Here is a 15,474-nt window from a genome sequence, read left to right as displayed (position 1 = left end):
GTCGCACTGTAAACATATTGGCAGCTTGGTTGATGCTCCAACCTCCTCCTTTGTTGATCTTTGGGCTTGGTTGAATTGTAAATTTAGTGGTGATGTTGTGAGACAAATGATTACTCTTATGTGGGTGGCATGGAGGTGTAGGAACCTTGTTGTCTTCGAAGGTGAGTGCTCACACCCTGTGATGATTGCTGCGGGTTTTTTTCGTATGGTTATGGAGTATAACTCCTATGCTCAACGTGTTTTCAAGCCTTGTGTGATGCCTGCTCAAGGTATGAGTGCAACGAGATGGACCTCTCCTCCAATTGGATATATTAAAATTAATACTGATGCTCATATGCCTAACATGGGAATGGCGAGTTTGGGGGTGGTATGCAGGGATGCTCAGGGTTCTATTGCTGCTACGGCTACAAGGAAAGTCCATTCAACATCTCCAGCTTTTCACTACAGGTTGCGTGCAGCCTTGGGTTCTCTAAGATCTTGGTTGAATCTGACGATTGGAATGTAGTTCAAGCAGTGAATTTGGATGATGGTGGTGTGTCTCCAATTCACTCTATTTATGATGATATTAGACAAGATAGGTTGCTCTTTGATGATTGCTCTTTTGCTCATGTAAACCGTAAGTTTAATACGGTGGCTCGTCTAGTTGCTAGAGGTGACACCGGTGACAATGTTGAGGTTGTACGTTTATGTTTCTTTCCTCAAAGTATAACAACTTTGGCGGAAATGGACCTTATCTTGTTTCAAAAAAAAAAAAAAAAAAAAAAAACAATAGATAACAAAGAATATTCATACGAAGTAATATCAAACAAATAACAATAACGAAATTATAAAACGGTGCACTGAAACAACCATGCAAGAATACAATTGATTGCAACATGCCTTTATTACTTCAATATTACTGTCTAACAAAATAGTTTATAAGGCTATAGTATTCACATTCTAGAATTCCAGTTACAACAAATATCAGGGAAAATGCTAGTCAGGTAACCATAAAACTTTTTAATTTTTTGGATAAGTACGATGATCTGGTCCAACGTCACGTGAACCAGTGTTGATATATGGTCCTCGAAAGGTTGCCTGAGGTGGTAAGGGTTTCGATGAGTCAATGACAGGCTGTTTCTTAGACGATGATCTACAAAAAGCAGACCATCAATCAGTTTCCAGAGGAACTAATATAATTACAGCCATATAAAAGCAATGAACTTACGCCATGTAGAAAGGAAATGTCAAACCAGCTGTGGCAAAAACAACTAATCCAGCAGCTACAATAGCATTGCGCCTTCGGGACATTGGTTTTCTGTTCTTCACTTAATTATCTAAATGGAAGAGAGAAAACACTATGAAAATGAATAATAAAACATGAGTAATAGAGTATACAAAAAAAATTGCTTTGCACGAGTTTCAATAGGCACTATGGATCATTGTCTAAGGCAATCATACATTCATACAACTCTCAAATTTCCCCTTTTTCTGACAAGGTGAAAAACATAACAAGCTAATGAATAGTAGCAGAATCGAACACCATCTGGCAGACAATTTCCCCTCTTCCCCTATGCAATATAATTCTTCCATTTCTAAATCCCCATAAGACTGCAATACAGAAAGCAAATGCCAAAGAGGTAATAGACTCAGATATACATAATGTCGTGGCAAAAAACCTCAGGTAAGAGTAAAATCTAGGAAGAATTTGAGATATCCAAATTTCTTTTATATTCTTTTCTTCATCAGCACTGCAACATGTATTTATCTTTGGGTTAGATGGCATCATGTAGGTATAAAAAGCAGCTGTACCAGTCAGTCCAATCCTCCAATTTTTACCGTAATCCGGCCTTCAGGTTTTTCTCTCTTAGTCAAGGGGAAAAGAGCCAAAGACAGATTTGTTACAAGGTCTAAGTGTCCAATCCAAGCCAGTAATTATACCAAAAAGGGCATATATGTTCTATTACATATTTGAACTCTTTTACCATTACTAAAAAAAATAATCAGAGTTGGCTTGCTTTGTCCTCTAGATACCAATCAAACCTAAAATTTTCAATGTCGGTGACCTAATTGAAGCTTAGATGCATTAATTTACACAGTTAAAGAGACACTTTATGAGGAGATTTTTTCTACATGGTCAAGCTATCCTTACCAAAGATATATCCAAAATTCCAGCCCTTCTAATCCTAAAGCTATTTCAAAGACAAACCCACAAGTTTATGGAAATGTAGATGGGATACAAAACAGTATTAGAAGATAAGAGTGCTTAAAGAGAAGGAAAGTCAAAATGCTGGGTTAAAGGAAAAAGAAGAGGAGATAAAAAGGCGGGTAACTTAGTATTAGTTTTAAGGCTCCCTAATACAGCCCGAAGACACATCCTCTGAAGTATATGGTCAAACACAAACACTAGGATACAGTATCAAACTTGATCCACACATCACAGTCAAAATAGTGAATTACTACTACAAAATCACAAACCACTTGTCAACAGACAAAGAGCACAGAAAAAAGATCAAAAGAGCAGAGAGAAGATCACAAAAGACCAAGACTGAACCTAATTTTTATTTGGCTGGATTAATTTGTAGAGACAGCAAAGAGCAGCAAAAGCAGCCAGAGCACAGAAGAAAGCAGCCTCCAATATCACACTAGGTGCTCTGTAGAAGCTAAAGGGTGAGCAGCTGAGCACCCTTGAGGATTGGCACAGATAAAGGAGTGGGAAGAAAATTCATTTCAAGATGAAGAAGTAGTTTTTAGGGCAAATATCATTCTCTAAGGCTTCAGTACCTTTTTAGTTCGAAACATTATGCCTCTCAAAGACTTTAAAATGTGTTTCTTCACAGTTATATTCCCACAGTCAGGCACATTCATCCTGTGGAGTGTTTTTTAACTTTCTATGCATTAGAGGAGGACCACCAAGGTAATCTGTAAATCTATCATGGCATTCTGTAATCCAGAGTATCAGCTCAGGATTTTCAGCATCAAAGCAAATGAGGTTACCACTTGGCACTACAGCTGCATGCTTTTTCACAACCCCCTTGATTAATTATCTTAGATGCATTAGATTGGCAAGCAGAAGCTCTTTTAAGCAGTAATGCTCAGTGTACGGACTTTGTTTCCTAGAACAAAAGTAAGCTTTGTTTCTTCTACAATACCCATTAATGGATTAAATGGAAGATACAATCAAATAAAATCCTGGAAAATGAGTATCAGAAATATGTAGTATCAAAGTAACTGTAAGAACTTCATATTTGTACAGATAGGGTCCTTTAAAATTTACCTATGAAATTCATTTCAGCAAGCTCTAAAATTCTAATATTTCAAAAGCTCACGTAAAGATATTATATTGTAGACTCTCTCAAGACTTTTTATAATACAAGGCTAAATTGGCCAGATGACCACTCAACTGCATAAACTCAACTGCCTCATCAATCTTCCACGAAATTTAAAATCTTCTATACGATACACTAATACAGCACAGGGTTTAACTCCACCTACGAGTATTGTTTTGTGGCATTCATGGCAGGTGGTCTCAAGCACAAATAAAGGAGAAAAGTTGCGGCAGGTCAAGGCACATTATATGGACATGAATCAAAATTGGGGATATTGTGGGGCGTCCCCTACTCAGTGGCGAGCTACACTTCATAGACCCGGTTGTAGTGAAAAATATAAGGGTTGCTAGGTTGTACCGGGATGCACTTGGATGGTGTCAAGTATGCAGGGGTTCCCGCATGACGGATGAATGCGCGTAAAAAGCTAGTCCATGGAAATAATATGGATAATAAGATGTATTTTGAGTCATGGAATATTGGCACTTTGACTAAGAGGTTGGTCGAATTAGTAGAGGTTATAAAGAGGAGGAGAATCAATATAATGTGCCTTACAAGAGGTCAAGTGGGTTGGACACAAGGCAAAAGAAGAAGCTTTATGGGGTTACAAGCTTTGGTACTCGGGAAAAGATAAGGGTAGGTATCCTCATTGATTTATGTAGATGATGTAATGGAGGTGTCTAAAAAGAGTGATCGAATTAAGACTGTTAAGCTTGTGATAGGACTATAGGAGATGAGATCACAACTATTACAAGTGCTTATGCACCACAAGAAGGATTGGATGCACCTAAAATACAAAAAATTTGGAAAAAATTGGGAGAAGTGGTGCAACATGAGGTGAGAAATTGATCATTGGTGGTGATCTCAACAGAAATGTAGGCTTTAGGAGGGATGACTTTGAAAGTGGTCATTTTTTTTACTATACCTTATCTTTTTCAGCATGTGAGAAAGGTTGCTGGGAGCACTCTTATTCTTTGTAGAAATTATATCATGCAACACATAGATATGGACTCAAACTATTTGCTATTTCGTGTCTCCGGCTCACCCCCAACCCCCAATAGGCATTAGGTTATGGAGGGAAAGAGGATAGAAATTATTAAGAAAGAGAAACAAGGGTGCCAAAGCTAAACCATATATTTACAAACTCTAATGGCTCAAAAACAACAATGAGTTTCATCTCCATTTCCTATCGTTTGATTTTTACCAAAGAATAAAAAGTTGAAAATCTCCACCAATTAGAACATCCTGAACTCAAATGCACGTCACTAAATACTAGTCCTCATAATTCTTGCTTAAATCAATTTTTACCACCATCCCAAAGATATGGTGCAAAACTGACTGGAAGGTCAGGATCCTCAACTTGATATTTAAAACTTAATTGTATGTACATTGAGTATCCCATTCGAACATTTGCATCAACATAACAATAGACTTCAGATAATCCTAGAAAACAACAACAATAGGATGCTAATTGAGTGATTGGATATAAATCAAATAAGTAGGAATCGGTTGAAGCTAATGCCATAGAGTAGCTAATGTAAATGCAAGCTCATAGTTAAGGCTTTGATGCACACCCCAACTCAAATGTAGATTCAAGGGAAAATTCAGTTTATAACTTTATATTGGTCTGCAAAGGAGGCTCAAGGGCCAAATGGCAGAAAATTGATCCAATGACCTCTCTTCTCTTATTATACCTTTAGAGAACAAAATCCCACGGAAAAATCTCCTCATTCAAAGAAGAAAGTAGGGCTCTACAAATAGTACAATACCATTGTCACCGAACTGTTCAAGTCAATTAACTACCAGGACCAACTTGTAAGGCCTTGAGCTTTGAGTCAAAAAGCTTATTTTTACCATCAACCTCACCCTGGTAGCCAGCAGAAGGGAGTTAGCTAAAGGTACTAACGCTCACGGCAGCAGCAACAGCAATAGCAATTTGAATCAGCATATAAACTATGACTAGTTGTGAATGTTATGAGTCTTATGACTGTTCCCAATCAGAAGCACAACACCTTGCAAACTTCTACCCTTTTTGTAACCTTTTCTAAGTTTTATTCATTCTTCAGTATCTATCATGTAACCTTATATACAGCTATAGGCTTCTATGACTATAAGACAGGCAGACTGATTTAGCAAATCACACAAGAACTGTCTAACATTGCAAATTTGATTCTATTTATCTAGGGTATGAAAAGACTTAAATTTGAGAGTCAATGAGGCTAACTTCGGGGAGGAGTCCATGCTAACCTCTCCATTCCAAGCAACTCTGTGATTGAGTCAACATAATGCTGGTTTGGAATCGCATCTTGATTAACTCAGCTCACATGGATCATAAGATTCATAACTAGGTAAGCTCTATTTGATCTACAAAGCATAGGTTAAATCCAAAGAGAGTGTACATCAGGCCCTTAGTTGATCCCTTCTCTTTTAAAAAGCATATTCGCCCAATCATAGTCCCTTTTTCCATAATGCTAAAACACTGTTGGTTTAATTCTGCTCATCAATTATGCACCTGCATTTTTTAAAAGTCGGCTAAGATAAGTACTGTGGGACGTAAGGGTATGCACTAGCTATAGCTTGCGATTATGCCACTATCGGAATGTATATCATCCTAGAAGCCAACTAGTCAAGTACTGAGCAGCAACAGATCATAGCAACAAAAAAACACCTCCATTGGCGAAGTACACCAAATCCAGAAATAGAATTATCTACCACACTTATTAGCCATTTCACTCATATTGATGCATCCAAAAATACCAAACAGGCTTACAACACTATCATCAGTATGAAACCACAATATCTCAATAATGTTGCACTATGACCAGTCATTGACAGGAAATCTAATGCTAGCTCTTCACTAGAGAAAAAATTCACTAAATCGACAACACTACACGTAACTAGTCAATGTCAATGCATCCTATCCTACCTGTACATAATGCTTTCATTTTTTTTTTTTTAATTAATTAATTCATGAGAGTATGAGACCAGCTAATCTCATTCAAAATTATCCTAGCAACAACTGATTACATATGTACAATATTGTAAATAAAACCTTACTCAAATCAAATGAATCCTAAAACTCTCCGAAAATTCGAGTTCAACTCTTACATTAACAGCACAAGCCAATCTTTCTACTTTGATCCCAATAATACATGTCAATGCCATGACCCTTAGTCCCTTACCTTCTTTCCAACAAACCCCACCAAAATTTGAGAAAAATATCCACTATCACCCAAATAAATTTACTAATTAGGGTTTCATAATTGCCAAAATTATAACCCTATTGATATTGACAAGCTCAATTTGGTAACTATACTACTCAATATCGTTCAAAAAAAAAAAATTAAAAAAAAAAAAAAAAATACTACTCAATATTGAATCTTTTTACTCTTTTTCATCTGGGGATGTTAAAAAAACAGAATCATACCTCTAACAAAATTAAATGAAGAAGAAACCATTGAAGAAATAATTAATTGCAAATTTTGATAATTGAAGAAAAACAATTTTGATGGGCAAAAATGTAGGTTAGATTAATTTTGATGGGGTGAAACATAAAATTCAAAGGGGATGATGGCAAAGAAGAGTTACCTTGATGAAGAAGAAGAATAAATCCACAAGAACTGCTATTGCTTCCTACTTTGAGTCTTCAATTTTTTGGTCTTCTTACTCACTAGATGTCATGCGTTCATGGCTAGATGAATTTTATTCCCCAGTTTATCGTCGTGATAAATATAGGTGGTTTGTCGAAATGCAAAATTGGGTAAAATCGTTAACTGGTACCTTAAAACCGTTATGAAAAACGCAACTTTAAAAAAATGAGTAGAAAGATTTACTACTTTGTCACTTGATAAACAATTATGAGTAACATTTGTGGGTCTTCAAAAAAAAATGAGTAACATTTGTGAATGAAGACGAGGCCATGGGGGCAAGGGCGAAGCTACACAATTTTGTGGCCTTTAATCTTAACTGCCGGCCCCTATAAGTTTTTCGAACAAATATTATCTCTGTTTCATATTATTTGCAATGATTTCACATAAAGTAGAGAGAAAAAATGTCTAATCGTTGCAAATAATATGAAACAGGCATACTCCCTCCGTGTATTTTATAAGCGTTACAATTTGACCAAACACGCCGAGGCACAAGTTTGACCATTAATTTATGTAATTATATATTAGTAAAATTATAGAAAAGTTGATATTATGAAAGTATATATTATAGCGAATCTAACGATGTATTATACGATGACATTTGATTTTTATATATTGGTAAAATAATCAAGTCAAAACCATTATGTGAATAATGAAAACAGCGAAAACACTTATTAAAAACACGGAGGGAGTAGTAATATTATTGTTATAACTTAAGTTGTATTTAACGATTGCCGCAGTGGTTTGAATACCATTGTTTGGGGTTTAATTAGATCATAGGATCAAACCCATTTTCACATTAATTTTTTATTAAAGTTTTAATCGGCCCCTATAGCTTTAAAATCCTGGCTTCGCCCCTTGTCTCACAATATGGTTGTTGGATTTGGGTTTACTAGAATGTGTTCGTACTAATGTACGGGTTATAGTTAAAGGTAGGATTAAAAAATACAAATTATATAGATGCATATAGTCTTTAATAAAACATAAATTAGTAACAACAACAACAAAGCAAACAAAAAAATGGTTAGTAGTACTCCAATATTTTTATAGAAGTGATTATCGAGTTATTAGTTATTAAAGAGTAATTTCCATGGATAATCTGAGAAGAGAACAAAATTCCATAAATACGCTACATGTTAATAAAATTCTCGATGTATCTAGACCTATCAAAGCTAACTCGACTCGAAAAACCGACCCGAACCCAGTCGTTAAACGACCCGTTTGAACCTGGAAAAATGGTGACCCAAACCTGATATGACCCGACCCGAAACCAACTCTAGACCCTAGTGAATCCGAGAATTTAAGACCCGAACCGAACATGAACTGACTTGGAGATGACACGACTTGAATATAACCAGTGAATTATTGAACTAAACCAAACCCGACCTGAATCGAAATTGACCCAAACCCGTTTAACCCGTCAAACCTGAGTGTATCCCAATCTATTACTAACCCATCTCGAATTTAACCCGACTTGTTACAAAACCGATCCGAATTTAAACTGACCTGTTATTAACCCGACTCGAATTTTACACGACCTATTACTATCCCAACCCGAAAATCAATCCGATTTGTTACTAACCTAATCCTAAATCAACACGACTTGTTATTGACCCGATTGAACCAGATTCAACCCGTATTGTTCTTAACCCATTTCGAACTAAACCTAACCTGTTATTGACCAGATCTAATTTCAAATCACCTCAAATTCATTGTAGACCACCTTATTAATGTCTATCAAAGTATAGTTATATAGTTACGTTGTTTCTGGGTTTTTTTTTTTTTTTAAATGAATTTACGTAAGTCTAATCAAAACTTATTTGAACTAATTAGCTCGAATTGAATTTATCTGAAATTATTTCTCTTACAATAAATGAAGAAATTGGTAATGATTAAACGTAAACGTCATTACATGAATTGTTAACAAATTGACTCGAAAAATGTACTCGAACTCGATGTAACCTGATCTGAAATCAACCCAAAACCAAGATTAACCCAATATTTGAGACACGAACCCGAACATGACCCGACTTAAAAATGACCCGACCTTATTAGAACCCGCAATTTTTTTACATGAACCGAACTCAACTCGAACCCGAGTATGACTCGATCGACCTAATTGTAACCTGCAAATTATTGACTTCAACCGAACCCGACTTGAACTCGAGAATGACTTGACTTAGAAATGACCCGACTTGATTATAACCTGCAAGTTTTTTACTTCTATCAAATCCGACTCGAACAGATCGACATAAGAATAACCTGTAAATTATTAACTTCAACCGAACCCGACTTGAAGAGAATGACTCGACTTGGAAATGACCCGACTTGATTATAACCTGCAAATTTTTTACTTCTATCGAACCCGACTCGAACCGATCGACATAAGAATAACCTGCAAATTATTGACTTCAACTGAACCCGACTAATACCCTAGAATGACCCTAACTCATTTTAACCCGTGAAAACCCGAATTAAACCCGACCTATTATTCACTTGACCCGAATGTAACCCAACCTATTATTGACTTGACCTAAACCTGACCCAAAACTGATAAGATGTATGACTCGACGCGATTCGACTCAAGCATGACCCAACCCAAACCCGGCCCGCATAAGTTACGACATTAACCCGGATTGACCCGATTCGAGTTCTTAAACCGCTAATTTAATAATTGACCAACGAACAAATATCATCTTCATAAAGCCAAATTTCAAAAACAAATTTAATAAGTATGATGATGAGGGAATAAACAAATCAAATGCAACAAACATATAATGATGCTATATAAAAACTAAAATAGTCAAAGCTTATAAATTTAATAAGGTCTTATCTTTATTATGAATATATTTATAGGAGGGAAATAGGAACACGTAAAAATACACTAATTAAGTTAAAGAAGTGATTAGAAGAGATTGAAACTAACCTTTATAAAATCTCATAAAATACAAATTAAAAAAGTTAAAAGGAATAATCATTTTTACAGATCTAATCCTCTCAAACTTCAAAAATTATGACAATTTTCTTCTAAAAATTGTGATATAGCTACAATCAAATGTATTGTATGAACATTGAATTTTCACCTGCAAAATACACATAGTCAGAAACAATAAAAAATTAAATCAACAGAGTCTTATAAGAGATAGAAAGACAGAAAATAGAAGGAAAAATAACAAAATCGATTATCAAAGACTAAATATCTAGCAAAGTAGAATGTAAAATTTTGAAAAGAAAATTGATAGAGAATATCCATAGAATATTCTCATCTTAGGTTTAGGATATATTTTGTATAAGATTATCTTTGATATCTGTACATATCTTATAGTTACCTAATATGATTAGGTTTCTCATTGTAACCCTATAAATATTGATCAATGGAAATCACTCTAATCAAGGAGTTTATATTATCTGACATGGTATCAGAGCTTAGGTGAGATCTTGGGATCATATACAAAAATTCTCACTCTGCCGGTGGGTAGGAAAATTAAACCCACCGGCGGGATATACAAAATTTTTTATGCTTCCGCAAACACACATATAGATTTTTTTTCTTTTCTCAAAGTTTTTTTTTTTTAGAATCTTTATGTAACCTTGCGCCTCCTACCAACAGTAGCAATCGCGAAAGCCTCCTCCATCGTTGTTGGCAATCGCATACACTACCGCCTCCACCTACTGGCAGTAACCACATCTGCCAACCTATAAATATTGATCAATGGAAATCACTCTGATTAACAAAAAAAATCGAGAGTCTAAACAAATCGATAAATACAAATTTGTTAAAACGAAAGGTAGGATAAGATCAAGGTAATAATTTAAAAAAAATTAAAAATGCATGGTCTTCTTCTTTGCTTCTACTAACTGCAAATTTGCAACTTGTCAATGTTGAAAATCTGCAAACCAAAAAACATAAAAAAATACTCAATCAATTCCTCTCTTTAATTACGTATTGAACCAAAAACAATAAAAAAAAAAAAAAAACAAATGTTCAAGTGAAACAAAAAATTCTGCAATTAAACTTCTAAATCAAGAAAAAAAAAAACCAAACTACAGTACTACATAAATTGGAAAATATATCAGAAGAAGAATTTATCTACTACAAAATTAGAACGGATGAAAATATAGAAGAATTCTCCATAACGAATTGAATTGGAGGGATAATAGGCAAGAGTAGTAGTTTTATAGTTATCCATGTAAGTATAAACTGCTGAATTGATGCTGGGTAAATTTTTTTTTTTTTTTTTTTGAAGAAACGCTGGGTAGTTATGCAGTTTCCATTTACTACGGAGTAATATATATACTCCGTATTTATGTAGGCTTTATTTTATTTATTTATTTATTTATTGAATTTAAAGTAGATAGAATTTTGGAGGAATTTGATAATTTAGCAGGAATGAATGAGAATGCAGGGTTGGGGATTTGGAGGGATGTCGTTAAAACGACTCTACAATTTTATACTTCGTATAAGACTAGAGTGTACCCGTGCAAAATACACGAGATATATTTAAAAAATCTAATAACAAAATTATATTTCAAATACGTGAAATTGATTTTTATATAGTTCTCAATATATAATAAAATTATATTTTAAACACGTGAAGTTGATTTATATATATATATATATATATATATATATATGAAAAATTGACAAGAATAATCCCAACTTTGGATTATTTTTTAATAATCCAAACTTTAATGTGAATTTGCTTCTAATGGTCCCGAGTGACCTATAACCTACTAAATAGGTAAAAAAAAAAAAAGATTTAATTTACATTTTTTTAAAAAGAAAGATTTAATTTACATGTGTCAACACCTAATTGGTAAAAAAAAAAAGCTTTAATTTTAGTGAAGAAAATTTTAGTTTTATTGTTAGTTAAATGTTAATTAGTAATTAATAATTGTTAATTTGTAAATTAATAATTGTTAATTAGTAATTAATAATTGTTAAGAAAACCCTCCTCCACGGCTCCACCATTACCACCACCAGCAGCCCCACCCATCCCCCCTCCCCGGAGACCAGCCACGCCGGCACCCAACTTCACCATTGCCACCGTCAACCAGCCCACATCCTCCCTTTCCCTCTTACCTTGCTCCCACGGCCATTATTGCCGCTGCTCGAGCTCCCCTGCCAACGCACCAATTCAACCCACTTCTAATCAAACAGTATCACAGCTCCAACGTTAGCATCATACCAAAGTCATCACGCGTACTCCTCGCAACCTCCAAGCACTCTCAAGTGGCAACCCCCAAGGGAGGGGAGCTATTTGTGGTGAGGAAGGGAGGGGTGGGATTTATGGGGTTAGGGTTTGGCTGGGTGGCCGCGTGGTGGGGAAAGGGAGGTTGGGGTACGTAGGCGTCGTATGAAATGCGCCTACGTTAAAGCATGTGTGAATATGCTTGGCACTCTTAGGAAGTGGGAATTGACGTATACGATTAGGGACAAGAAAAGTAGGGAGCCGCCAACAAGTTTTTAAGGAACTTGTAAACCGTTCACGGATCATAAAAGGCAACCACGATAAAGGGACAACGATAGGAAACAACGATTGACCCGTAAAGGTTACTCCCCATTCATAATCCATGAAATTACTAACTCCGTATGGTTCGAAACCATGAAAGGAGGATCGGGGATGATGGTACGAAGTGAGTCATGGAGTCACATTCGCCCGTACTGGCCTCTACTCGATTCTTATAGTGAAAAACATTTCTACGATCTCAAAGGCATACAAACAAAATATTCAATTCGCTCCAAACTATTATTAAGCTAAATTGGTTGAATATTAATGCAACATATAATTCTAAAATATTTGTGATCACTTGATTAAATAACAAGATTAAAAAGGAACCTAAACCGGTTGTCCAAATTATCTTATTAGGCGTGATTTTCAATTACATATTCCCTTTAACATGCAATGTGGTGATCAATAAATATAGTAAAATAAGCATTAATATTGGAAGCAATTCAACAATAATTTGTTAGTCAAATCAAATATAAAATAACCTAATCATGATATTAGCAACAAGAATAAAAATAAGAGTAATTAAGTGAATAATTACTCACTTTTCGCGTTTCCTTGAATTGCTACATCATGAATAAACTGTTAGTAACTTCAATAAAAATATAAATCAAATGGAAATTAAATGAAATAAAAATTATATTTGATTTGGTCCAAACCCTCAGTCAATTATACCTTTCACGCCTTGGTTAAAGTATAGAACTTCAGGTATTGTATGGACTCCTTAGAGTACTTAAAGGAAGAGTGGTGTAATTAGGAATATAGGTTTAAAGCTTAGAATATGGGAGAGAGAGAATATAATGATTTTTTTGGTGTAAAAGAGAGAAAGAGAGAAGGATTTGATGATCAAGATTGTTGATGATTGGAAAAGGGGTGATATGACCTCTATTTATAGAGAGAAAAAAAGAAGGGTCGAAGAATTAAGATAAGATCCGAATTAAATCGGAATAAAACTCGATAGACTGCAGTTTTTGCGGTTTTGTTTTTATCATATCTTTTGATCCAAAAATTGGAATAAGACAAATAAGATATCGTTGGAAATCTATTCAAGTCTACTTTCTAATAAAATTAGAATCAGATTAAAATATTTTATAGAATAAAAGATATGGCCGAAATAGTGAGATGGTGTCAGTTTTGGATAGAGTTTGACATTTTATTCATATCTTTTTTGTTATAGCTCGGAATTGATATTATAATATATCATTGGAAAGATAATTTCAAGGGCTATCCAACCATATAAAATTTGGATAAAAACTATGAGTCAAGAAAATCATATCTGACTATCTTTGAACATCTTTCAATTCGGATAGAATTAGGACTTTTAAAAAGAAAAGTTTTATTCAATTTCAAACTCTTTTATCTTATCTTTTCAAAAAGAATAATTAAGATCTTTTAGAAAATTATAGAAGTTTCCAATTAATCCTAATTGGTTTAGGAATGGGATTAAATAATTTGGACCTCCCATATGATCATTGGGTCGTAGGTAAGGTGGACTTAGGTTCGGTTTGGGCTCAATTTAATATTTTGGCCATAACTTATTCGTTATAACTCGTATTTGGGCTTATAATATATCGTTGGAAAGATATTTTAAAGCCCCATCCAAATATTCAATCATTGAACCCAGATAATGGACCAAAATAAACTGGACTAAACATTTTTATAAAAAGGACACGAAATGAATGATTTTAAAGGACACGAAATGAATTATTTTGGGTTTAAAGGCACGAAAAGAGGAAAATAAGTTATGGTTCGGGGAAATGGGATAGGATTTGGGTTGGTTTATGAAATGGAAATATGGATTTAAGCACTCTAAGATTAAATACTCAACCCGACTAATAATGGCGGTGAAAGGTTGTTCATCATCGGGTTTGGTTTTGGGAAGACATTTTAGGGTGTCTACAAGGTAAAAGGGGGGGATAGGTTAGCTGTCGGCGTTGGAGGTTGGGTGGTTAGGAGTCGGTGTGGCCGGTCGTCGGCAGGGGTAGCGATGGAGAGGGTGGTATGATGGCTGGTGGATTTCTTTAGTTAATTAATTAGAATTTAGATTTTTGTTTAATTTCCTGTAATTTTTTAAAATTTCATTTATTTTATCTTTGTTTTTTTGAACTAGTTAAATGCTAACACGTGTTCGGTAACTTGTAAAAACAAGTTAGATAACCGGTTGGGTCAATTAGAAGCAAATTCACATAAAAGTTTGGATTATTAAAAAATCATCTAAAGTTGGGATTATTCTTGTCAATTTTTCCACACACACACACACACACACACATACACACACCACACACACACACACACACACACACACACACACACACACACATATATATATATATATATAATACTCGGTATATAATAATTAAATAGGTAGTTTTTTCTTGGGTAGTTGGGTGTTATCAGGAAAAATAATAGTGGAAGTTAAAAGAGGTGGAAGTTGTTTGGATGCAAAAAAAAAAAAAAAAACAAAAAAAAAAGGAGAGTGTATGAGAATTAAGAGTTGGGGTTTTGAAGGATTGTGGTGAAATGTTACAAAATTAACTCTTAAATTATATACTTCCTCCGTTCTTTTTTACTTGACCCGCTTTGACTTTTACACTATTCACCACCTCTCCTTTGACCGTCTTTTGTGAATGATATGTAAGGAAAAATATATTCATATGATATATTTTTTAATTCGTCTGAATAAGTACTATCGTAATATACAACTTTTATACTTTTTACTTATGAAGAATTAAAGTTATTGATCGCTAAAGTTTTGCATTAGCAAGCGTGATAAAAGAAACAGGTCAAGTAAAAAAGAACAGAGGAAGTATTAGATTTGGTTAAAGTCAAATCCAAGTTAAAAGTTTTTTGATTCATGCTCTTCTATTATTTGTAGAAGGCTGAAATTTTTTGAATGTTTAAGCATCTAGCCATTTTTCTTTCGCTTATTTATTACATGCAACATTTTAATAATATTTACTATTTACGTACTAAATTTAAATTAGATTTTATGATTTATACTTAGGTTAAATA

At 34.4% G+C, this 15,474-nt stretch overlaps 1 long non-coding RNA gene across 1 annotated transcript; it reads right to left on the bottom strand.

The window, feature by feature from the left end:
• Positions 1-996: 996 nt before the first annotated feature.
• LOC145559894 (uncharacterized) lies at positions 997-1,316 on the bottom strand. The gene is made up of 2 exons (XR_014093022.1): positions 1,208-1,316; positions 997-1,132 (listed from the first exon to the last, which is right to left on the bottom strand). It is a non-coding gene; the product is annotated as an uncharacterized LOC145559894 (long non-coding RNA).
• Between the last annotated feature and the right edge of the window lie 14,158 nt (positions 1,317-15,474).

Source organism: Chenopodium album, chromosome 9 (genome assembly GCF_948465745.1).
Source record: "Chenopodium album chromosome 9, dcCheAlbu1.1, whole genome shotgun sequence".
NCBI classification, from domain to species: Eukaryota; Viridiplantae; Streptophyta; class Magnoliopsida; order Caryophyllales; family Amaranthaceae; genus Chenopodium; species Chenopodium album.
Note: the sequence above shows the minus strand (reverse complement) of the source record. Positions and strands in the feature narration are given on the sequence as shown.